Source organism: Nicotiana tomentosiformis, chromosome 6, assembly GCF_000390325.3.
Source record: "Nicotiana tomentosiformis chromosome 6, ASM39032v3, whole genome shotgun sequence".
NCBI classification, from domain to species: domain Eukaryota; kingdom Viridiplantae; phylum Streptophyta; class Magnoliopsida; order Solanales; family Solanaceae; genus Nicotiana; species Nicotiana tomentosiformis.
The window spans coordinates 72,787,845-72,814,125 of NC_090817.1; the positions used below are offsets into that span (position 1 = coordinate 72,787,845).

Consider the following 26,281-nt stretch of genomic DNA (forward strand, 5'->3'; position numbering starts at 1 on the left):
CTTTGGAACATGATAATGAAGCAGAACTCCACAGCTTCAAGGATGAGTGTGTTGTGGCGGCAGCACTGGAACAATAGAAATCAACAGTGAGTGTAGTTGAATTGTATCTTCCCATTTTGTGATGCAGCAACCTCAGATTGAGCATTATGAAATACTAATACCACTGAGAGTTGATACATCTCCATACAGAAAAGATACAGTGCTAAGGAACCCACTATAGTAAGCCTCTTCAGTCGAAGCTTTTTCCATTTCAGGTCAATCAAAGTAATATTTTGCTGCAGAAACTAAACAATACTAGACTGGAACCAGGCACTGGTACTGCAGTTACTAAAATCACTGGTGGTTCATGTTGCTGTAATTCTCTGCACTAATTGCAATAGAAGATGCCTCAATAGTCTGTACTTATCTCTGGAAGCAACAACAGTTGGTGTGCAAAAAAAGTACAGATTGAGTGTGTTGTGAATTGATGCTCTGTTGATGTATTTGTAGAAGATCAGTCCATGCCATTGCCTGAGTTAGTTGAACCTATCTTTGGAACCTGCAAAATGTAGCAAACAAGTTAGGAAGGGAGTTTGTGCTCCCAGGTTCTTGTGTGTTCTCGGAGCATTGAAGAAGCTTGATCTATAAGTGAGTTAAGAGGGCTTTGGCTGCTGCTAGGTTGGTATATTGTTGTTTTTTGTCGTCAAACTACCCCCAGAATGAGAATGAAGCCATGCTAATACCACTGGGAAGTAATGAGATAGCACACAACCATACAATACTACCCTAAACATAGCAGCAAAAGCAAATATATGTGAGTGTAGCCTGCTTGTTATATTGAAAGTTGTGAGGTGTATGTAAGCCCAGTAGCAATGAAGAAGAAGTATCTCAAATACATTGTTATTCGTTTGTTCAAAGGCATCTATATCTAACCAATTAGCTACACCCTACAAAGAAGTGCCTGGGGTATGTAAGCCCAGTAGCAATGAAGAAGCAGTAGCTGAAAAGCATTGTTATGGGTTTGGTCAAAGGCAGCTATAACCAACCAATCAGCTACACCCTACAAAGAAGTGCCTGTGGTATTTCAAATGCAAAGGAACCAAACAATGCAAATAATAATGTGAGTAAAAGGAAGTTGTTAGTCATTGGTTGCAGCAACTGCCTGGTTATGATGACATGTTGTTGAAGAAGCTAGAGTTGTGAGAAACTAGTGGGTGACTGTTATTGAAATGTTGATCGCATGTTGCATTTGGTGGTGCTAAAGTGAGGAGTGTTGTGGCTGTCTTGCCTGCTTGGCTTAGAATGCTTGTCTTGCCTGTTAAGAATGCAGAAATATGAAGCAATGAGAGGTAAAGTATTATATGTTTTGATCATTAATCAGGTTCTCTTCTCTTTGCAATCCTAATCCGAAGGTTAGAAATTTATGATTTGTCCATGTTGATCAGTTTTTTTGCTGCAATTGGCAAGTCATGAAATGAATGAAATATGAGTGTACCTGCGAAAGAGAAAGCTAGGTTAGCAAGAAAATCTGCAACAGTGTTCCCTTCCCTTAGTACATGCTGAAAGAGAACATTGTAGTTGTTCTTTATCTGCTTGAGCTTCCTCACTTCGGCACTTATACACCATGGAGTTGCCCATTCCCTATCAATAATCTTCCTCATCACTAAGGAATCAGTCTCCATAATCAGTGGATATAATTGCCTTTCAATACAGTATTCTAACCCCTCACAAATAGCCTTTTTGCTTCTGCCACTATATTGGTTGCCTCTCCTATTTCACTTGCCTTAGCAATAATCAAATCACCCACATGATCTCGCACACAAAAGACATATGAGCTTGGTCTAGGGTTAGCTCTTGATGCACCATCTGTGTTGCACTTGAACCACCTTTCATAAGAAAGATGCCATGTCACTTTCTTGGACACAATGTATGGCATGTAACCCTCCAAGAATCTTATCAGTTCTGGCCATAAAAGGAAGATGCTTGACAGCCACGGATACCTCACTCTTTCTAGGTAATGTAGTGTCTTGTTCACCTTATGAAGCACCTTATTGCACGATATTGTACCTCCATATTTCATTGTATTTCTCCTCTTTCAAAGTTCCCATGTGATCACCGCTGGAATAACTTGAAATAATTTAGGACAACCGCTGGAACTGCTTTAGTTTAGGACAACATTGTGCATTTCACCATGCTCTTATTACTTGATGAACCTGAATCAGATTTACTACCAACCCTACTGCTTGAAGGAAAGTCTTCCATACCTTGTTTGCAGTTTCACCCGTTAAGAACAAATACTGGAATGAGTCTTCTTGTGGTTGTGAGCAGTACCAGCACTTGGACACTATCATATACCCACCTCTCCTCCACAAGTCATCTGTGGGAATCTTCCCTTTTCACAATCTCCGTAGAAAGAAGGAGATTTTAAATGGTAAACCTTGAGTCCACATCTTACTATAATATGGAGATTGTAGGCACTACTAATAGAAACATTTCCTGAAGGTGTAGGCATCCATCTAGGAAAATCCCAGCCATCGTCAGTAGTGTCGAATAGAACTTCATGTCTGATATGTTGAGCAATATCTATAGGAAAAGGCTGATCCAGGAGTTTCTCATCCCAGGCATCATCCACTCTCAAGTCAGTTACTTCTTGTATATCTTCATTGATTGGGTAGTCTCTTAGAACAACATGGTACAAAGCTCTTAGTCCAGTCCAATTCTCATGCCAAACGTTAGTTGATCCCCTTTTCATTTCCCATAATATTTCATGATCCACCTCTTCCCTGGCCTCTAACATTCTCCTTCGTACATGAGACCCCCCTATAAATTTGACCACTATTGGTAGCTCCTTTTTACAGTATTTGTTCCACATAAAATTAGACCATAAGGACTTTGATGTCCTAAACTTTCCCCACAACTTGGCAAATAAAGCTCTAGAGACATCATGCAGAGATCTAAAACCTACTCCCCCTTCTTCCTTTGGTATGCAAAGATTTTGCCATTTTGTCCAATGTCTACTTCTACCTTCATCCTTGTTACTCCAGAAGAACCTAGCAAAGGTTTTATGAAGGTGTTCAAGTATATTGTAAGGTGGATCAAGGACAGAAAGGATATGTGTAGTCATGCTTTGTAGGACACTAGTGATTAATGTAATTTTCCCCCATAAGACAGTAACTTCCCTTTCCAAGAGTGTAGCTTTGCCTTCATATTTTTAATCAAGTCATTATAATAATCCTTCCTTCTTCTTGTGCAGATTATTGGACTGCCAAGATAAGTGAATGGAAACTCACCCCTTGAGAATCCAGTAATAGCATCTACAGAGTTGAACAATCTTGCAGACACAGTAGAGTGCAAATAAAAGGAACTCTTTGTCTTATTGATCATTTGGCCAGAAATGTGCTCGTACTTGTACAAGACTTCTATAATCTTCTCTAAAGAGTATGGATCAGCTGAAGCAAATATTATAGTGTCGTCTGCGTAGGCTAAATGATTCAATGGATCAGTCCACTTAGGCATGCCAAAGCCCTTGAATCTCTGGTCTTTAAATAGCTTATTTAAAGACCTAGACAGTACCTCTGCATAGAGTATGAACAGGGTTGGGGAGAGAGGATCCCCTTACTTGAAACCTCTTATTGAGTGAAAGAAACCTGAAGCTTGACCATTAATCAGAACAGAATATCGGTTTTTAGATAGTAGATTCCACACCATGTTGATGAAGCATTATGCAAATTCTATTTTCCTCAGAACATGCATTAAATACTTCCAAGAGACCCTATCATATGCCTTTTCCATGTCAAATTTGATAACTACGTTGGCTGGTTTTCCCCTTAACCTTATGTCAGTAGCAATCTCATGAGTTAATAAAATATTTTCAAATATACTTCTTCCCTTAACAAATCCTGACTGGTTGGAAGAGATCAAAGAAGGCAGTATTTTTTTCAGCCTATCATGAACAACTCTAGATATCACTTTATTTATAAAATTGCTTAAGCTTGTAGGTCTGAGATCAATGAATGTTTGAACCTATGGGTTTTTTGGCAGCAAGACAAGGTTTGTGTGCGTTATAGACTTAGGCAAAGGACTTCCTCCATAAAACAATTTCAGCATCTCATGTATATCTTCCCCTATTATATCCCTACATTCTTGAAAGAAAATTCTTGTGAAACCATCTGGACGACCTGCACTATCACCACTCAATGCAAATATTGTTTTCTTTACCTCCTTAATTTTAGGAATTCTACAAAGCTCTAAGTTTTGATCACTAGACACCATTGGAGGTACATTGCTTAGGAGCTCAGAGCTTGTAGGGTCATCTTCTTATGTAAAATGCTTCTGGAAAAATTCTAGTGTTGCATCAACCAGTTGATCTTGTGACTCTATCCAAGCACCATCATGATTCTGGATTCTATTCAGTTGGAGCTTCTGCCTTTTACCATTGACATGGTTGTTAAAAAATCTAGTATTTCTGTCTCCTTATGAAAACTAAGACATTCATGCTTTTTGTTTCCAATACTACTCCTCTATGCTCAGATATCTCTTTAACTCAGATTGTGCTTTTTGAAGTACAATTCTATTATCTATTGTTGGTTTTTCTTCAAATAGAATTTTCTTTACTCTGACCACATCTTCTCTTAAAGCCGTTGTTTAAAGATATCCCCATAAGTGAGCTTGCTCCATTTTGAAAGAGTAATCTTAACTCTTTTTAGTTTATGTTTGAACATCAAGAAGGGGTCACCTGTGAAATCAGCCACCCAATTTTGTCTACCTCCATAAAAGAGGCATGTTTTATTCAGAAATTCAGAAATTTGAAAGGTTTGGCAATTTGAGTGGTCTGCTTACCACAACTCATCAGTAGTGGTGCATGGTCAGAACCTGTTCTGATGTGGTGCTCCACTTTTGTATTAGGGAATAAAGTCTGGAATGGCACATTGACAAAAAATTTGTCCAACCTTTTGAATATGCATTCTGAGTTTGGTCTCCCATTCCACCAAGTGAATGGACTTCCTTTGTACCCCATGTCACAGGAGTTTATACAAAAGGCAAAATCTTCATATTCTGGAAGATAAACTAGCAGTCCACTAATCTTCTCTTCTTCATTAAGAATCACATTAAAGTCCCTGCAACTACCCAAGGTAATTCCATATCTCTAGCAAGGTAGTATAGATTATCCCACAATTCTAATCTATCCAGGGATGAACACTTTGCATATACAAAGGTCATCATGATGTGCTTATCAATATCTTGATGATAAACCATGATAGTAAGTTATTAGTCAGTGTCAATCACCACATCCCACTGGACCACAACATCAAGAAATAGCCATATCTTGCCATTGATATTAGATATTGCTACTTCCATGCCTAGTCTCCTCCTATAGTTCTGAATAAGCCTCTGATTTTGGAAAGGATCCATGAGTGTTATAACGAAAAAACCATGTTCCCTTTGCATGTTAATAACTCTCTGAAAGGCCTGCCGAGTCTTAACAGACCTTATGTTCCATATGAGTGTCTTAATCATTATCTAGTGGTAGAGGCTTCCCTCTTGGGCAGTATTCTTGTAGAAGGTTGTTGTTCCTTGTGATGAGTTTGCTTCCTTCCTTTCATACCATGTTTAGCTGCAGTCCTAGGTGACAAATCTCCTTCCCTTTCCACAGACTTGAAATTCACAGTTGTAGATTCATCATCACCTTTATCTTCTAGTAGTTCATTAGTGCCCAAGGGTTTATAAATTTCCAAAGGCAAATCCTTGTGTGCAATAATGTCATGCATAATCTGAGTAGGAGATTGCAGTGGTATATTGATTTGAATCTGCATTAGAGATCCAATGGCTGATGCAATTGCTATAGGCAGTGTATCAATTGCGGCTGACTCCCTAGGAATTATGGCTGACCCTACTTGCTTATACACAATTGTTGGATCCTTCCCATCTACATTTTGAGAGCCTGGCCTAAGTATATGGTGATTGTAGACATGTAATTTCTGACCGTCCCCGAAAGATTACACATTTTTAGCACATAGATGTTTCTTTTAGTTCTAAAATTGGTACGTTGCCTATTTTTGAACCTTTTCCTTCATTTTCCCTAAAAATGAAAACTACAAAAATATCTTTCTTTGTTTTAGTTAATTTAGTTCATGTTACTTCTCATAAAAATGAAAATCCCAAATAAAGTCACATTTTCTTTAGGATTTTATGGCATTATGATTCAATAGTTTAGTCTAAATCTTCCTATTTTTGGTTTTCAAAAGAGAAAGAGGAAGGAAATTGTTTTGGAATCACACTCGTGTTTCTTTCCTATATCAAAAGGGAAAGTAGGAGAATTAATTAATGAAAGAAAAATTATTTCTACTCTTTATATGTGGACCCCTCACAAAAAGATAAAATGGGATAACAAACTCGTTTGCACAATCTCACAATTCACTCATACGCACAAAAGCACACACAATCACATGGCAGAGGGGTCCACACATTTTTATCCATTTTTGTTTCTTCTTGCCCAAGAATTTCAAAAAGAAACAAGGACATATTCACACACAGAGAGGGAATGGAAAGGAGAGAGAGAGGGAGTGGGTACAAGACTTTGAGGGGAAGAGAGGATTTTCGGGAGAGAGACTTTGAGTGGGGGCAAATCTTTTGACGAGGAGAGAGGATTTTAAGGAGTGAGAGTTAGGGGAACGGACAGAAAAAAAAAGGAGAGATCAGGAGAAGTAATTAATTCCTGCACCATAAAACCTTTTACCAAACGTTTGAGTCTGGGGATCTTTCATTTTTCATGAATTAACAACACCTATATCCTGCCTATTAATCAAAAAACCAGACAATACCACTCTTAACATGCCATATAAATTTACTACATTAAACAAGTTCTAAAATCAGTCACTACCTTCATCGAAACTACCTTCAAACACCATGAAAACCACATAAAATCGAGTGTCTACTGTCAACTCCATCTTGCCGATGAACCCAGTTTTCCCGGCGGAAATTCCGATGGCAGCAGTCATCCGTTTCAGTCATCGGTAGAGAGTCGAGGTCCGTCCGAGGTGACGTGCAAGGATCCAGTCTAAGCTCATCCATCTTGTCGGGTTCTGTGTTTAATAATATCAACTGAGGTCCATCCCTAAGTTTTCTATTATATTTCGTTTGTTTGGCATATGATTTTTGGGTGATGTGATTAAGTTGATGTATTTACTTTAGTTTGGGTAGATGTGGGTTATGCATTATTAAACAAAGTTTAGTTAAAGAAATTAGGTCTAATTCATAGGTTACAATGATAAATGGGTCGTGGGAGTCTGTCAGATTTAAAGAGCAAAAATAGATTTGAACTTCTTAAGGAAAAATGGTTATGCTAGAGAACTGACCGATTCTAATAATTTGAGCTTTAGATGATTCTTGTTAGTTCTTTATTTTGCTTTATCAATTCGATCGCTAGGAGCATGTTAGGCCGTCAACAGTTGGGTAGGCAAATGTTAGGTCGTTTATTTATTTTTCGAGGTTAGAGGTTGTCCCTTAGTTGTTATTTTATCCGGGGAATAACCCGTAGTATCATGTAATTGGAGGCCAAAGATGGGACGACATTGAGAAGGCGTAATATAGGATTGTAGTATTTTTATTGTTATTTTTATTTTATTTTCCTTTTTTATGTGGGGACAACCTCGAACCTTTTTATGTCTATTTTATTTTTGTGTGTATTTAACCTCAATTAGAGTAGCCTTTAAAGCCAACTAGATCATGTATGCAACCGTGACCTTCACGGGATTTGGGAAATGCCTAACACCTTCTTCCCGAGTCAAATGAACCCCCTTACTTAGAATCTCTAGTGCAGAATTTGTTTTAGAGTCTAAATGTGTTTTAAAGGGAAAAATTATATTTTTTTAAAACGGTGACTTGACACATCAAAATCAAATGTCAAGTGGCGACTCTGAGAAATCCTTTTTAACACATCTTTTGTCATTTTTCAAATGGGAACCCTTTGAGCTTTAAAATCACTTTTTACCTTTTAAAGAGGGTTACGGTGAATAAAAAAGGGTGTGACAGCTTTGGCGACTCTGCTGGGGAGCTGAAGGATTCAAACTGATACTTGATCTTGTTGGATTTTTAGAATATTCGGTTGAGGTTTTATGTTCTTTAATTGCTTTGTTTGATTTGTATTTTGTTTATTTTGTTTTATTATTTTCTAATTGTTTATTTGTTTACAGTTTTTCCTTTTATGTGTTACTGCTTAATAACTGTCATCACTTGCATAACCCTGGGTCAATTCTTTCTACAACAAGTCTCGTAGTACGCGTCGCATACACGAACGCTTTGTTAAGTCACCCTTATTTTAAGAGAAGGGGGGGGGGGTGTCGGACGTATGGAGTGGGTGGAAAGCTTGAACAGCCACCATCGACCATACGCTCCCCCGGATTGCCTTGTTAGTGAACCCAAATATAGGTTAGTCTTTAGGCCACGATTATGTGCATCATATCATTATGACGTAGTAGGGCCCGGTCCTAGGTACCATGTTCCTTTGTAGGAAATTTGTCCAAATTGTGTCAAATGGGCCCGTTGGCCCACAAGGACATTCAATCATCCTATGTGCTAAATGTCGCATCTTTGATGGTAGAAAGGTCATTTAGCGGACTGATATTTGGGAAAGAAGAGTGAAAAATGTAGTAAGAGAGAATATTGAGGGTTTTATCAGTTTTAGTTTTATTGCCCCATTTTCTAAAAAGAAAGAAAAATTACAAAAAAAAAATTACATTTTTTTATCATTTTTTAAAAAAGAAGACAAAAAAATAGTATAGTTTTTCCAATTAGTTGTATTTTTCAAAGCTTTCTCCCATATCCAATCCTCCAGAACTACGCTTGGTCTGATTCATGTGGAACATGATACATAGGCAACCTACATCGGGTTCGATCGAATTATTTTTAAAATTAAAGGAAAAAAAATATGAAGTTTTGGGATATGAGAAATGAGCGGAAAGAAAAGAATGGTAAGCAGAAAGAAAAGAGAGGAAAGAAAATGGTGTAAACCAGGGAGCGTTAAAAGAAAATAAAAAAAATGAAGGTTGGAACAAGCAAATCGGGATGATGTCATATGAACTTGCGACCGTCAAAGTCATTCTAGAACCGTTAATTGTTGCTAGGTGCATTGCACGTAATGTGATCTGATAAATGCCCTAACACTAACCTGTTGGCTTTGTTTTGCTCCTCTTCATTATCTTTATTATTATAAAACAGGAAGGTGGTTAGTTTGTGTCACTCTGGCGAGTCATCCATACAACACTAGGTCAAAGAGCAAGGCAGTCATGACTAGCAAAGAATTGGACACATGTGTTGTTGATCCATCAAACGAGATTGTGGAGTCAGAATCTGAGTTGAATGAAGATGTTAAAAGGTTGAAACAACAGATATGTATCAAGCTTGGATTAGTGGGCATCCTCCACCCTCATTTTCCACTAACTACACTGAAAACCCTGCCACCATCCCACCACTATCACAAGGCCAGATTCCTACCACTGTTGAATTTTCCCCATAATATGCTCCAGCCTTTACCCCTTATCACAACTACCCTGGCACCTCTTCCCAGCCTTCCCATGCTCCACCAGCCAAAACAACCTCATATCACACTCTAACATCCACTCATGTTCTTGTAGCTCCTCCGCAAGCTACCATCCATCGATCTTCTAGTGAACCCGTGTTCAAATTTCCCGATGCCCAATACTATGCTCCAGAACCAACTTTCAAGGTCCCGGATCCCTATTGTTATACCCCTCACTTTGAGCCTCTTGTTGAAACCGAGAAGCCCGCTAAGTATGTGGAGAAAGATGAGATATTCAGGAAGGTGAAGAGTTTAGAGCAATCTGTAAGGAACATGCAAGGGATATGAAACCAAGTAAATGTATCTTACAAGAACTTGTGCTTGTTCCTTGACGTTCAATTGCCCGTCGGGTTCAAAATGCCAAAGTTTGATTTGTATGACGGACATAGAGATCTCGTGGCCCATTTGAGAGGTTATTGTAGTAAGATGAGAGGCGCTGGTGGGAAGGACAAGCTTTTGATGGCCTATTTCAGTCAGAGTTTGAGTGGGGAAGCCTTGGAATGGTACACCTGTCAAGATGCTAGCAGGTGGTATACATGGGATGATATGGCTCAGGCCTTTGCCCGACACTTTCAGTATAATATAGATATTGTCCCAGATCGCCTGTCCTTTACCAATATAGAAAAGAAGCCTAATGAAAGCTTTAGGGGATACGGGCTCAGATGGAGGGAACAAGCTTCCCGGGTCAATCCTCCGATGGAAGAAGACGAGATGGTCAAGTACTTTCTTCAAGCACAAGAGCCTACATACTTTGGCCACTTGATCTCAGCTATAGGTAAGCCTTTTAACGATGTGTTAAAGATGGGAAAATGGTGGAATATGGACTCAAGTCGAGCAAGATCATGAGCTATTCCACCTTGAAAGCAAACACACAAGCAATTCAGAATGGCACAGGAAGCTTGTTGGGTAAGAAGAGAATGGATGATGTTGCTATGGTTGTTTCGCGAGCACGACGTGGTCCAAGGGGTCTACCTCACTAGTACACTCAGCCTCGTCCCCAACCACAAACCTACACCCAAGCCCCATATAATCCACTCCAACATTATTTCCCACCACCAGATCCTCAATACGTAATTCGACCTCCCCCATACCATGTTCATCATGCACAATCATATGCCCAACCTCATCCTTACCCGCAGTGGTGTGCGCCAGCTCCACAAAACCCTTATTCACCCCTACAACCCTACCAAAACCCTACTGGTCCGAAAATTCAACCAAGGCTGGAGTATAAAAGAGAGAGTCATCAATGGAAAGAAACCTTCACCCATCTGGGAGAGTCCAAAGCCAGTTTGTTTCAAAGGTTGAGGAAATTGGACGTGCTAAGGCAAATTGAGGCAAAGATACCAAATCCACCCCAAAGAACCTTGATTATTCTCTGAGGTGCGCATATTGTTTTGATGCCTCGGGGCACGACATAGAGAAGTGTTGGCATTTGAAAAGAGCAATCCAAGATCTCATTGATACAAATCAAATTGTAGTACAAAGCTCGAATGCGCCAAACATCAACCAGAATCCTTTTCCAGCCCATGCAGAGATACACATGATTGAAATGGTTCGTAAGGATGGGAAGTCTGGGAATTCTACCAAGCCTGTCCCGCACATCTCTAAGTCTTTTATCAAGTCGGGGGTTACAAAACTTTCAATATAATCAGTCCCGAAACCAGTAATTGAAGGTGGTGAAGAGCTGATCAAGAGCTCGCAAAGTCTATTTGCTGAGGTTGATATGGTTGAAATTGGGGAAGGTTCTAGCAACACAGATGTGCAGCATGTTGGACCGAATGCGAAACTTAGCAATTGGGAAGCTACTCCTCTCCCCACTAGGAAGGTGTTTTGGTAGTTTGCTTTGTTTTTCCTTCTATTATCTGGGTTAGTTCAGGGTTGTAACCCATATTTTACTTTTGCTTATTTTGATATTCAAACCCTTTTATCCATTTATTCTCGATGAAATGCAGTTTTTTGTTTTCCGTTATTCCTAATGTGTGTTTCATTTTCTTTTTTCTTTTGTGTAGTTCTTTTTATGTTGGTTCCAATGACATGACATGCATGAGGAATTTTTAGCCAAATCTTAAAAGCCAGTCTAGTCTTGAAATAATGAACCAAGAAGTTGAATATGATAAAGAAGCAGTATTTGAGGGGAAAAAAGAGGTTGAGACCTCGTCCCTTTAAATTGTCGCTGAAGTTGAAATTGATGATGATGAGTAGGTTAAAACCCGGATAGAGCAGCTGAGTTTGATTGATGAGAGAATATTGGCAGTAGTGTGTCATGGTCAATTGTATTAGAAAAGAATGTCAAGAGCATACAACAATAAGGGGTCGTTCACCGTGACAATAGTGTTGCCCAATGGTGCTTTGTATTTAACAGACATAGAAGAAAAAGTTATGGAAATGGCTATCAATTCTGATGCAGTCAAAAGATACTATGTATGATTTCTTAGCTCATCTTTAATCACATGTTTTGTACTTAAAATTTTCAAAGTTTGGTATGGCGAAGGCATTTTATTCTTCTATCCAAATACTTTTATCCTTTGTTACCACGTTTGAGCCTTATTTTATTTTCTTTCATAACCCTCTTTTGGAATCAGAAGTAGAGTTAGAAAATAGAAAAGAAAAGAAAAAAAAGGAAGAAAAGAAAATAAGAAGAAAAAGAAGAAGAAGAAGAAGAAGAAGAAGAAGAAGAAGAAGAAGAAGAAGAAGAAGAAGAAGAAGAAGAAGAAGAAGAAAGGGAAAAAAAGAAGGAAGGTTGGAACTACATTTGACCTGATTCCTTTTAAGGATACGTAGGCAGCCTTACTCTGAGGTTCGGTCCCATCAAAATAAAAATCAAAAATTCTCCAAACTAAAAGAAACCGGGGCAGAAGTTTTAGTTTTGGAAAAAGATCTTATTCCAAAAGTTGTAATTTTAAACCCTTTCATCTTAAATTATTTTGAGCTTTCATGTCATCCTTTCTTCCTAACCTTGACCAAAATCCCACATTACGGTCCAAAGAAAGACCTTCCGATCAATCTTTGAGGATGCCAAGTCAAGCGTGAGATAGAGGTATGAGTTTCTTACATCATGAGAGGCACTTTTTTCATGGGAACAAAAATGAATAAAATGAGAGAGTCTTATTGGTGAAAACCCTCGCGGGCACCGTAAGGCGACAGTGAGTTGTGAGATGAAAAAATGAGAGAGGCTTGTTGGTGAAAATCTTTCGGGGCACTACAAGTCGAATGAGGTTTATGACTTTACAGAGAAATTTGATCATTGAAAACTCGTCTTCGAAGTATGAAAGCATGACGCAAATTGAAGTGTGATTCGTTGGACGGATTAGGCTGATCAATCCGAAATGCATGTCATGATCATTGGAGCCGGCATCTTCACTCAGATAAATCTCTTTTCCCTCTTCTCCAAATAGTCATATTTGTTCAAACCTTTCCTTTTGTTCCTTTTTGCCAAAAAACACTTCACTTTGATCTTTTGGTTATGTTTCTTTGTGTCTCTTTCAAGTGAGTCTTGTTAAAGCAAGCAAGAAAGAACTTCAAAGTCTACTACCGACTTCTTGATTGCACAAGGCAAAGCTCGGCCAAGCACATCACCAGTGACATGATTCAGAATGAGCAATATGGTAATAGCTGAAGTTCAAGGAATCAAGTTATTCTTAAATTTTGAGAAAATACAAAGATTCAGCAATTATCAGAATGAAAACACAATGCAACAACTGAGTGTAAAGGATTCGGGTCATTCATAGGTTTTTGTGGTTGAAGTTCAATTAGAACGTCAAACAATTCCTTGTTAGCCCAAAGCAACTAATCAGAATGAAGCATGGCAGTGGCAGAAGCAGATACCTTCAGCAATGATGCCACAAACTAACCACCACATTGTCAAACTAACAAGATTTTCTTTGTTTGAAATAGGGGCAAGAAATTTTGTTCGTTCTATAGAGATCCTCCATAAGGAAAACATGTTTCAAGTAAGTTCATTTTTTATTCTTCAGGACCTTCCTGAATAATGTAATTTAGTTTTAAGTTTTCAGGACCCTCCTGGATAATGGGATTTAGTTTTAAGCTTTCATGACCCTCCTGGATAATGGGATTTAGTTTTAAGCTTTCAGGACCCTCCTAGATAATAGGAGTTAGTTTTAAGCTTTTAGGACCCTCCTGGATAATGAGATTTAATTTTAAGCTTTCAGGACCCTCCTGGATAATGGGATTTAGTTTTAAGTTTTCAGGACCCTCCTAGATAATGGGATTTAGTTTTAAATTTTTAGGATCCTCCTGGATAATGAGATTTAGTTTTAGGCTTTCAGGACCCTCCTAGATAATGTGATTTAGTTTTAAGCTTTCAGGACCTTCCAGGATAATGGAATTTTGTTTTTAGTTTTCAGGACCCTCCTGGATAATGGGATTTAGTTTTTAAGTTTTCAGGACCCTCCTGGATAATGTGATTTAGTTTTAAATTTTCAGGACCCTCCTGGATAATGGGATTTAGTTTTTAGTTTTCAGGACCCTCATGGATAATGGATTTAGTTTTAAGTTTTCATGACCCTCCTGGATAATGAGATTTAGTTTTAAGTTTTCAAGACCCTCCTAGATAATGGGATTTAGTTTTAGGCTTTCAGGACCCTCATGGATAATGGGATCTAGTTTTAAGCTTTCAGGACCCTCCTGGATAATGAGATTTAGTTTTAAGTTTTCAAGACCCTCCTGGATAATGGGATTTAAAGTTTTCAGGACCCTCCTGGATAATGGGATTTAAAGTTTTTAGGACCCTCCTGGATAATGGGATTTAGTTTTAAATTTTCAGGACCCTCATGGATAATGGGATTTAGTTTTAGGCTTTCAGGACCCTCCTGGATAATGGAATTTAGTTTTAAGCTTTCAGGACCTTCCTAGATAATGGGATTTTGTTTTAAGTTTTCAGGACCCTCCTGGATAATGGGATTTAGTTTTCAAGTTTTCAGGACACTCCTGGATAATGGAATTTAGTTTTTAGTTTTCAGGACCCTCCTGGATAATGGGATTTAATTTTTAGTTTTTAGGACCCTCATGGCTAATGGGATTTAGTTTTAAGCTTTCAGGACCCTCCTGGATAATGGGATTTAATTTTAAGCTTTCAGAACCCTCCTGGATAATGGGATTTAGTTTTAAGTTTTCAGGACCCTCCTGGATAAAGGGATTTAGTTTTAAATTTTCAGGACCCTTCCAGATAATGGAATTTAGTTTAATGTTTTTAGGACCCTCCTGGATAATGGGATTTAGTTTTAAGTTTTCAGGACCCTCCTAGATAATGGGATTTAGTTTTACATTTTAAGGACCCTACTCAATAATGAGACTTAATTTTAAATTTTCAGGACCCTCCTGGATAATGGCATTCAACTAACACTCACAAATGTTTCTGATACAAACTGGGGCAGAATATTTTCTTTGTTTTGTCTGTTTCGCTGTAATTGCAGGTGCCCACCTAGAGAACTAGGGCATTCCGTTTAGATTTTATTTCAAGTTTCAAGTCGATAACTGGAGCCTACCTAGAGAATGAGGGTATTTACTTCAAAAATCGGTTTCAAGCTCGAGTCTACTTCCAGTTCAAACAGCAGGAGCCCGCCTGAAGAATAGGGTCAAGTTTCATGTTGCATTCAAGTTCGGGTAACAAGAAACAACCTGAAAAATAGTGTCAATTTTTAATTTCCAAGTTCAAGAAAGAAGCATCAGGATCCCGCCTGAAGAATAGGGTCAATTCAAATTGAAAGTAGTAGAAGCTCGCCTTGAGAACGTGAGTCAACATTTTCATATGCATAACAAGACCACGAAAAGATTCTAGATAGAAGAGTAGATAGAATTTTCTAGTTTTTCTTGTAAAGTTTATCTTATTTGGTTTTATTTTGATGTAAAGACAGGAACAGCAGACCGGAACCTTGACGGCACTTCACTCGACTCCCCACCTCAGTATCTTTCTACACTCTTCTTACTTCTAAAATACACGTGGCGTGATTCCTTTATAACAAAGGATATGTAGACAGCTCAGATACCAGGGCTCGGTCACATTCTCCTTTCTTTTAGTTTTATTCTCTTTTAAATAAAGGTCGGGTCAAGAACTTGTCTTGTCTTTTCTTTGTCTAAAAAACACTTCGTGTTTCTAGCCAAAGAGAGGCAGTTGTAGACATGTAATTTTTTACCCTCCCCGAAATTTTACCCATTTTAAGCGCTTAGATGTTTCTTTTGGTTCTAAAATTGGTACTTTGCCTATTTTTGACCTTTTTCCTTCATTTTCCCTAAAAATGAAAACTACAAAAATATCATTCTTTGTTTTAGTTAATTTAGTTCATGTTACTTCTCATAAAAATAAAAATTCCAAATAAAGTCACGTTTTCTTTAGGATTTTATGGCATTATGATTCAATAGTTTAGTCTAAATCTTCCTATTTTTGGTTTTCAAAAGAGAAAGAGGAAGGAAACTGTTTTGGAGTCACACTCACGTTTCTTTCCTATATCAAAAGGAAAAGTAGGGGAATTAATTAATGAAAGAAAAATTATTTTTACTCTTTATATGTGGAACCCTCACAAAAAGACAAAATTGGATAACAAACTCCTTTGCACAATCTCACAATTCACTCATACGCACAAAAGCACACACAATCACATGGCAGAGGGGTCCACACATTTTCATCCATTTTTCTTTCTTCTTGCCCAAGAATTTCAAAAAGAAACGGGGACATATTCACACACAGAGAGGGAACGGAAAGCGAAGAGAGAGGAAGTGGGGACAAGACTTTAAGGGGAGGAGAGGATTTTCGGGAGAGAGAGTTTGAGTGGGGGCAACACTTTTGACGGGGAGAGAGGATTTTAAGGAGTGAGAGTGAGGGGAACGGACAGAGAAAAAAAGAGGAGAGATTATGAGAAGAAATTAATTCCTGCATCATAAAACCTTTCACCAAACGTCTGAGTCTCGGGATCTTCCATTTTTCAGGAATTAACAACACCCATATCATGCCTATCATTCAAAAAATGAGCCAATACCACTCTTAACATACCATGTAAATTTACCACTTTAAATAAGTTCTAAAACCAGTCACTGCCTCCATCGAAACAACCTTCAAACACCTTGAAAACCACATAAAATCGAGTTTCTGCTGTCAACTTCATCTTGCCGATGAACCCAGTTTTCCCGGCGGAAATTTCGGTGGCAGCAGTCATCCGTTTCAATCATCGGTAAAGAGTCGAGGTCCGTCCGAGGTGGCGTGCAAGGATCCGGTCTAAGCTCGTCCATCTTGTTGGGTTCTGTGTTTAATAATATCAACTGAGGTCCATCCCTAAATTTTTTATTACATTTCGTTTGTTTGGCATATGATTTTTGGGTGATGTGATTAAGTTGATGTATTTACTTTAGTTTGGGAAGATGGGAGTTATTCATTGTTAAACAAAGTTTAGATAATAAAAATAGGTCTTATTCATAGGTTATAATGATAAATGGGCCGTGGGAGTCTGTCAGATTTAAAGAGCAAAAACATATTTGAACTTCTTAAGGAAAAATGGTTATGGCAGAGAACTGACCGATTCTAATAATTTGAACTTTAGATGATTCTTTTTAGTTCTTTATTTTGCTTTATTAATTCGATCGCTAGGAGCATGTTAGGCCGTCAACACTTGGGTAGCCAAATGTTAGGTTGTTTATTTATTTATTGAGGTTAGACGTAGTCCCTTAGTTATTATTTTATCCGGGAAATACCCCGTAGTATCAAGTAATTGGAGGCCAAAGACGGGACGACATTGAGGAGGCGTAATATAAGATTGTAGTATTATTATTTTTATTTTTATTTTTATTTTATCTTCCTTTATTAGGTGGGGACAACCTCGAACCTTTTTATGTCTATTTTATTTTTGTGTATTTAACCTCAATTAGAGTAGCCTTTAAAGCCAACTAGATCATGTATGCAACTGTGACGTGAGCTTCACGGGATTTGGGGAATGCCTAACACCTTCTCCCCGAGTCAAATGAACCCCCTTACTTAGAATCTCTGGTACAGAATTTGTTTAAGAGTCTAAATGTATTTTAAAGGAAAAAATTATTATTTTTAAAAATGGTGACTTGACACATCAAAATCAAATGTCAAGTGGTGACTCTAAGAAATCTTTTTTAACACATCTTTTGTCATTTTTCAAATTGGAATCCTTTGAGCTTTAAAATCACTTTTTATCTTTTAAAGAGGGTTAAGGTGAATAAAAAGGGGTGTGACAGTGATCTGTCTCTGCATCAGCAGTACTGACCTGCTCCTTGTCTGGTAATATTACCATTGCACCTTCAACGTTGGCTACTAGTTCCCCAGTTTTGTTGTTGTCCAAAGCCTTCCTAGATACCTCTGTATTAACCTATGCTGGCATTGAATTAACTCTTTGATCATCAAGTCTTAGTCTTGTATGTACCTCTGAACTTACTTCACCTCTCCCTAGTTGTATAGAGCTTGTAGTTTTTCCATTTGAATTAGGTGATTCCACAAATGTCTGAGATGGTATTTCTTGACATGAGTGATTGAGGGTCACATTAAGTGTTTCCTTATGCATTCCAAAGCTCCTTTGAACCCAGTCAATGGTACTTTATTTTGTCCCTGTGGCATTTTGCCCAGTATCAGTAGAGATAGAGTTTCTGGTCAGCTTTGCAGCTTTAGGATTGGAATTTGATTTTTCAGTAGTTCTTAGATATTGGTTATCTGGATATTCCAAAATTCGATGCTTCTGCTGTTGTTCTTTGAATGACATCCTAATCTCCTCTCATAATTTGGAACTTTTATCCATATATTATTGATTCACCTTAATGTTGATCTATAATCTACCACTGATAACTTGAAATCTCTTACGTAATACTGTGTCACTAGGGCTCGCGTCTAATCGGGAACATCTGAAGTGATTTACCTGATCCACCTAGGGATGATATTATACTTCCATAAACGTATTTCATAGCATCCCGACGTGGTTCATCTTATGGGGGGTACTCTAATTCCATATGATTCATGAAATCCTTTTTCTTTGAATCATTACCCAATCAAAGGTCTAAACGTCATCCTCTTATCTATCACAATTATACCCTTATTTTACTACCAAGGCAGCATTTCATCTCTTCTAAATTCTCTTAGTCTTAGACTCCTTCGAGTTTGTTCAGGCTATACTGAGCTTTCTATAACTTACAGAAACCATCAGCTCTCTTATTTAATGGGCTTAATCCCGAGGACCTAACTATTCTTGTCATCTTCTTAATCACCTTTCCTTATCCTTACTCCTATCTACCTAAAACCTTGTCACTCTACCATACTTTATCTTGAAACCTACACATATCTATTTATACTACCCATGACCATCCTTTAACTTGCTAGCATCATAGATTTCCTTTCATTCCGTCTCAGTTGTCTTTAAACATAAGCAATTACTTTTTCTGGTCGTTCTGCCACTTGCTGCATAAATACTTGGCTTATCTTAGTGCTCACAAATATTGAAATTTCCTGTAACTCGTATGATTTCAAATATCACTTTTGATTTTTACATCCCGTTCATTAGCCACTATAGGTGCCACTTTCTTACGGAGTGCATACAATGTTGCAGCGAGACTGTTAGTACAAGACCATTTCTTCTTCAAGTTACTATGCTTAGGTTGAAGCCTTCTTCCTTATTTCCTTAGCTAGTCTTTTGTTGTAGTACTTAGGGGAGACCCTCTGACTCTTGTAAAGCTGCGAGCTTATTACATTTTATATCCGATGGAATTTTTTATGTTCTTACTCAACTATAATTATCCTTAGTTACTTACCTCCGCACCCATATGCTCGTAGGGTTACTTCTAAACTGAAATTTTGACTGTCTACCCATTGACACTCTCTTTATTTTCATAACACTTATACGGTACCTTTAACTACCCCGGCTCCTATCTGAATATTTCTCCAAGATTACCATCTCGTATCTACGAGACTAAATTTCCTATGTTGGGTTTCACTTCATTTGTCTTTCATGATCTGCTAATTTATCTTAGACCTTTTGTCTAGCCATAACTAGGCTTTTCCTAAATCAATTAACCACTCATCGGTCAATGCTCATATCTATATTTTGTGTAACCTCTCTTGGGTAATTTTTTTTTTGTCTTAACTTACCTCTCACACTGGCTCCTTATGTATCAAGTGTTCATTCACACTTATTAATCAATAACATCCTAGGCGGGAACCCTTACTGCCTCTCCCCAATGCCGTGTTTGCAGAATATTCTAGATTCATAACATATTTGTAGGATCTGAATAAATGCAATCTCACCCCATTCACCTTTTTACTGCATTCTTCCTTTACCATTCGATAGTTACCTGAACTACTATAAATGTTTTACCTCCTCATCTTTGGCGCCTTTTCACATCTTTACTGACTCTTACTCGCCTCGCGGTAACCTTTTGTACCAAGGATAACTAAATTTCTTGTGCACGAGCGTGACACCTAGTGTAACTGGCACACTTAGCCCCTTAAGCTTAACTCTGCTCGCATTGCTTGTTTTAGGGAAGCGCCTTCTTGAATGACCTTTAAAGGTTATTCTTCTGTTATCCATTCTATTATTGCCGGAACGCGAAGATTCTCTTAATGTCGACTATTATCACATCTTCTGATCCCTAATTCATGTTCAGTTTATCTTGTTCACTAGCCCATACTGAAATCTATTACTCCAGGGTCTAAATTTTCCTTCTGGTAATCACGTTGGAGTCATTAACTCTTTTCTCGAAATGAGGATATGACTTTATGGCTTATACTCTTTTATTGTCTTAAGGCGTGTCTTCTCTTGTCTTTTCCGGCACTTGACTATAGACTATATCATCCTGTCATATTTTTTATTTACTGTTATCACCCAATTATCACATCTTACTCCAAATGATTTAATTACTCTTTTTTTATTCACCTGCTAATATTTTTGTCTATTACCTTATTCTGAAAACTTCAACGAAACATTCTTTCACTTTAGCTCCCCTTGCTCAATCTCACTGGCTCTTCGAGTCAACTAATATTCTCTCTTTACTAGGGACGGAAGTCATACTAAGGTAAATATTTATCCATCCTAGGATGCCAATGCATATCTTCTCAATTTTCTGAACATTCTGGAATTCATATAGGACTGTACTATTCTAGAGTGCACCACCTGGGTGTATCAAAAAGAAAACTATTATCATGTTTACAATATCCTTTGGAAATGTCATCTAACGCTAACAATCCATCCAACATTTTGGGTTACTCTAACCCAGCTACATCCTAATATCCCATCATTCTCTTAAATTATATCTGTTTAGCTCATATAGGGCATAACTGAGATGGGTGTGGCCAGTTGTACATACCTAAATTACTCTTGAAGGTAACTCAGAATTCTTATATTTCTCTGCATGAATTGTAAATACTGATAATCTTCACTAACTGGGTACCTCGTACCCTACTTCACCTAGCTTCTATTACCTATTGAAACTTATACTTTTACCTTCAGATACTCCCATGGCTTTCTATTCACGAGGTGTGTTTAATATTCCCATCTTAGGGTATTAAGCTGGAAATTCGCACATCTGGTGTGCACAATCTGATAGGGCCTCAAACAGGGCCACGTCGTCAAGAAGTCTCTCTCTATTAGTGCCCTTACCTATTGTTGTACTATCCCTCTAGCTAGCTATAATTTTTCTAATTGCAAGCATCTCTATATCATTAACAAACATAAGTCCTGCCTCAAACTCTTATGACTTAACTCTATGGCACGATTTAGATTTGAAAAAAAGGGAAACAGACTCCTAAATGTCTTGTATCTTCCTGTTTATATAATGTGGTGCACAACACATCTATAAACAAGGCTCTATTAGACACGACTTGTAGACTCTGTAGGATAGAACTGCTCGGATACTAAATTTGTCACGCCCCAAACCTGGGAAGCGAGACCGGCACCCGGTGCCTCACTTGACCGAGCGTACCAACCTGAGACTAAGGGTCTCTAGACATACAATGTGATACTTTGGCCATAAGGCCATATTGTTGGACAATTTGTGAAACAAAATATAAAACTAAATGGAGACTAGCTCTAACTGAACATCAATATAAAGTTGGGCCGGCAAGACTGTCATAAAAAGTTCAACTGACAAACCAAAAATAAATAAATACAAGGCCTACAAGCCCAACATACTACATTAACTGACAGGATATGTCTATAGGCCTTTATTGATGGATGTACTATGGTCGGAACAGGGCCCCTGTAACAACCCAACCGGTCGTTTTGATCTCTAGTTCATCGTTCAGCAGTTTGAGGTCTTCAATAGCTTCACTTCATGTTTTATGACTTATACGTGTGGTCGAAATTGAAATTCGGGAAGTTCGGAGTTGATTTGGAAGAAAAATTCTTAATTCGAAAGCTTTAAGTTGGAAGGGATGACCAAGGTTTGACTTTTGGATAAACTACCTCGGAATCAGAATTTGAAGGTTCCAATAGGTCTGTATGATGATTTCGGACTTAGATGTATGTTCGGGTTGAGTTTCGGGCTTATTATGGAAAGCTGGCATTTTGAAGGTTTTAGAATTTTCTATGTTTGGTTTGAAGTAGACTTTGGCATTATCGATATTCATTTGGGATACCGAGCCTTGGAATAGGTTCGTAACGTGATTTATGATTTGTACGTAGAGTTTGACATCATTCTGGAATGTTTTGATATGGTTCGGGTGCGTTCGTCAAAGTTTAAATGTTTGAAAATTGAAAGAAATATTTTGATCGTCGATTTATGATTTTGATATTATTCGTGGCGTTTCTAGCCTTTGGATAAGTTTGGACAGGGTATTGGGACTTGTTGGTGTGATTGGACGGGGCCTTGGGTGTGATTCGGGGTGGTTTCGGACCAAGTTTCGATGTTTTGATGTTGTTGGTGTGCTGGTGTGCTTCGCGATCGCTAAGATAGTCCCGCGATCGCGAAGAAGGCTGATGAAGGGCCCTTATTTTTCTCTTTGCTAACGCGAGGAGGCTCACGCGAACGCGGAGAAGGACCTTGTCCTGCTTCGCGAACGCGAAGAAGGCTGGGAGCTGGGTGGCTGCGAGGTAGAAGGCCTTCGCGAACGCGAGGGGTGAAGCGGGGACGCAAAGAGCAGGGTCAGCGGGGCATCGCGAATGCGATTAGGTGGTCGCGAATGCGAAGAGTAGTTGGGCAGCTGGGAGGAGTTAGCCTTCGCGATCACGAGGCTTTTTCACCAATCGCGAAGAAGAGCAGGCCTGGGCAGACTTGATTTTATACGGGATGTGGTTCATTTTTCTCTCATTTTCACTTGTATGGGCAATTTTGGAGCGCTTGAAGAGGAGATTTTTATCATCTATGGCAAGGTAAGTAATTTCCACATATTTTTAGTTAATTACATGGGTTCTACAAGGATTTAAACATGAAATTTTGTAGAAATTGTGGTATTTGGGAAAAAACCTAAAATTCAGTATTTTTGGATTTTGACAACGAAATTGGACATGGAATTGTGAATAAATTATATATTTGAGTTCGTAATGTTATGGGTAGTGTTTTTCTTTGAAGATTTTAGAAAACCGAGCACGTGGGCCAGGGGTTAACTTTGCTGACTTTTCTAGCGAAGTTGGGAATTTTTATAAATTAATTAATTATGAGTGTTTAAGTATATTTTTATTGGTGTTCATGATTGTTTGACTATTTTCTGATCGGTGGGCATTTGTTTGAGGTGCTAGAGAGGCGTTGGAGCCAGTTATGGAACTTTAGAGCGAGGTAAGTCTCCTGCCTAACCTTGTGAGGGGGTATTTACCCCGTAGGTGTTATTCTTATTATATGCTACAGGTTGTGGGATCTACGCACATATGAAGTGATGAGTGTCCGTGTGTATGTTAGAATTTCTTATTATGTCCGGGTAGACTTAGATTCATGACATGCTTTAGTTGTACTATTTGAGTTATTCTTGCATGTTTACTTACTCTGAGTCGCATTATGACCATAGACTAGACTCGCATAGAGTAATGGACTCACTATTTTAGTCATTTGATGAGCTACTTGATTAGCCGTAGAAATTGTGCTTCCATTACGAATTTCTTCCGCGTTGTGCGTATTCATCAAAAGGTTTCCTTAAAATTTCAAAACTCACACATATATTCGTGAGTGGGGTCATGGACCTGTTAAAGCTTCTTATTCTAATGGGATCGGGTCGTTCATCTTGGCAAAGTAACATATTCTTATGGGATAGGATTGTTCGTCTCGACAGGATTATGTATCACTCTTATGGGATCAGGTTGTTCTCCTTGGCATGGCTATGTATCACACTATTATGGGACCAAGTCGATCGCTTCGGTAGGATTATGCATCACACTCTTATGGGATCGTCCGTTCGCCTCGACATTTCTATGAAACACTCTTATGGGATCGGGCCGCTCGCCTCGGCAGAATCGTGCGAAATACTTGATAAGAAGTCCGCGTACGCATAAGTTTTCCAAACTTGAGATGTGACCGTTGATTTGGTGTTGACCATTACGTACTCCATTTGAGAGGTATCCAGTATTTGAGGACTTTGCATTCACTTTTCAGGTGTAGATCATATTATTTGCCTACATCCGTACTCATTGTTTACTTACCATGTTTCATACTTCTCTACTTATCTATATTTGATTTACTGGACCACTAGTAAGTGTCAATGTCGACCCCTCATCACTGCCTCTTCGTGGTTAGGCTAGATACTTATTGGGTACACATTGATTTATGTACTCATGCTGTACTTCTGCACTAAATGTGCAGGATCTGACAGGTTCATTTGGTGTCCATTTGGGCGCATAAGTGCAGCTGTTGAGGGGACTTTATGGTGAGCTGCATTTCCATGCTATGATTCACAACACACAGAGTTTCCATCATAATTGTTTACTTTATCATATCTATCTTGTATTCCAGACAGATGTTGTATTGTTATTGTACTTCCTAGTAGATGCTCATGCACTTGTGACACCGGATTTTGGGGGTTCCTAGTGGATGTTCATTATTGTAGTTCACGTTATTATTATCATTTCACATTATGATTTATTTATATTCGAAACTTGGTAAAGAAAAGCAAAGGTTCCTATGAATGCCACATTTTATTCTATTTATTTTATGAAATTACTAATTTTTAAAAATTAAAAATGGATAATTATTTAGATGGTTCACCGTTCGCTTGCCTAACGGCAACGTTGGACGCCATCACGGCCTATAGTAGATTTTTGGTCGAGATAGCTTGGTATCATAGCGCTAGCTTCACTTGGGTTTCAGGAGTCATGAGCGAGTCTAGTAGAGTCTTGTTGATCAGTACGGAGACGTATGTACTTATCTTCGAGAGGCTACAGGGATGTTAGGAGTACTTCCCTTCTTGATTCCTCGTCATGCGATTTGATTCCATTGAACCTTATGCCTTTATTTCATTTCTACTCATTCTTATACAATGTTGAGCACTTGTTATCAATTAGGCATCGAGGAGCTGTAATGGTACTGCAGATATGGTGCAGGATGTTTCTCTATGCGTATTCAAGTGGGCTATTACTGTCGCCTTGTGGAGGGGTGTTCTGTCATTTTGTCCCAGTGTTGCTGTTGCCTACGGTTGAGATTTGATATTTTCGAATTTAGTGGGATTCTTATCAATATTGTGGTATCGCCATCCTTGATTGAATGCATTGAGGCTCATCGGCATGTTGGTCTTTATTTGTTTGCCTCTGGGCATGGTGTTGTGAGATGGAACCTAACAAGAAGTTATCAGAGATGGTTGTGCGTTGTGACATCAGGATCGAATCAGCATTTCCAGTGTCGATGGTTTGATGGAGATGATCTCTGAGGTGGTTTCTGTGCTTAGGAATCTGGAATGTGACGAGAAGGGCTTGATTGGAAGGTAGGAGTGAGTATTAGATCATTGTTTTGGATGTAGTACGGCTCGAGTTTCAAACATATTGTTGGACCTTCGGGTAATGTTAATGAATGAAAAGATCCTTATGGCCGGCGGATCAGTGTGGACCCAGGGAGATTAATTGATTTCATGATGGATGTAACTATAGCAATGATGTTGAAGGAGGTCGATATGAGGGTACACATGTGGGCTACCTCCTGTGAGTATGTTAGCGGTTGCGTGGTTTAGATGAGGTTCCTATGAAAGTTCTACTTTCTGCCCAGCATGGGTGCATGTACTACGATATGAGCTTGGGTCGCTCGAAGAAGACGGTATGACACCTAGGAGGTTGAGTGTGTGGTGGTGGCTGATAATTCGAGTTGTGTTATGATTGGTGCAACGATAGCTTGCGAGAAGTTGGTCGAGTAATGGTGTAGGGTCATGGTAACTGGAAAGAAGAAGTCATTGTGGGGTCTAGATCTATGTGATTACAGTGTAAAGCTAAGTGTGGGAGCCCACCATCTATAATTGGGTCACGTGGTTGTGTGCCTGTGTAGTTTCCTATTTTCGGTGCATTGGTGGATTACTTATGACCAAGAGGAGAAAACCATTAATGGTATTTTCGACAAGGAATTTGACGTATATGTGTTACATTTCGCCTTATCGATTCATGTGCAGGTGTTGGGGATGATTAAGAATATATGCTTCTTGTGGATGTGATGTGCAAGGAAAAGAATTCATCTGGTTTTTTCTTTGGAAGTGTTCATGTGCTAGCAGAGCACTAGAGTTTGGCTACATATTCGGGACCAGGTCAGAATGGGTAGTCTCTCAACAATGGTTCTAGTGGGTTCAAGGACTAAAGTGCGGTATTTAAAGAT

General features: G+C 38.6%; 2 long non-coding RNA genes across 2 annotated transcripts in view; one reads left to right on the plus strand and one right to left on the minus strand.

Annotated features, from left to right (window-relative positions):
* Nucleotides 1–270: 270 nt before the first annotated feature.
* The window catches only part of LOC117278414 (uncharacterized), a 41,861-nt gene continuing 15,850 nt past the window's right edge, over nucleotides 271–26,281 (minus strand). Inside the window, exon 2 of the long non-coding RNA XR_004508790.2 lies at nucleotides 271–538. This is a non-coding gene — a long non-coding RNA (uncharacterized lncRNA). The remainder of the gene's footprint in view (nucleotides 539–26,281) is intronic.
* LOC138893337 (uncharacterized) lies at nucleotides 16,209–24,606 on the plus strand. The gene is made up of 2 exons (XR_011408656.1): nucleotides 16,209–16,833; nucleotides 24,296–24,606. It is a non-coding gene; the product is annotated as an uncharacterized lncRNA (long non-coding RNA).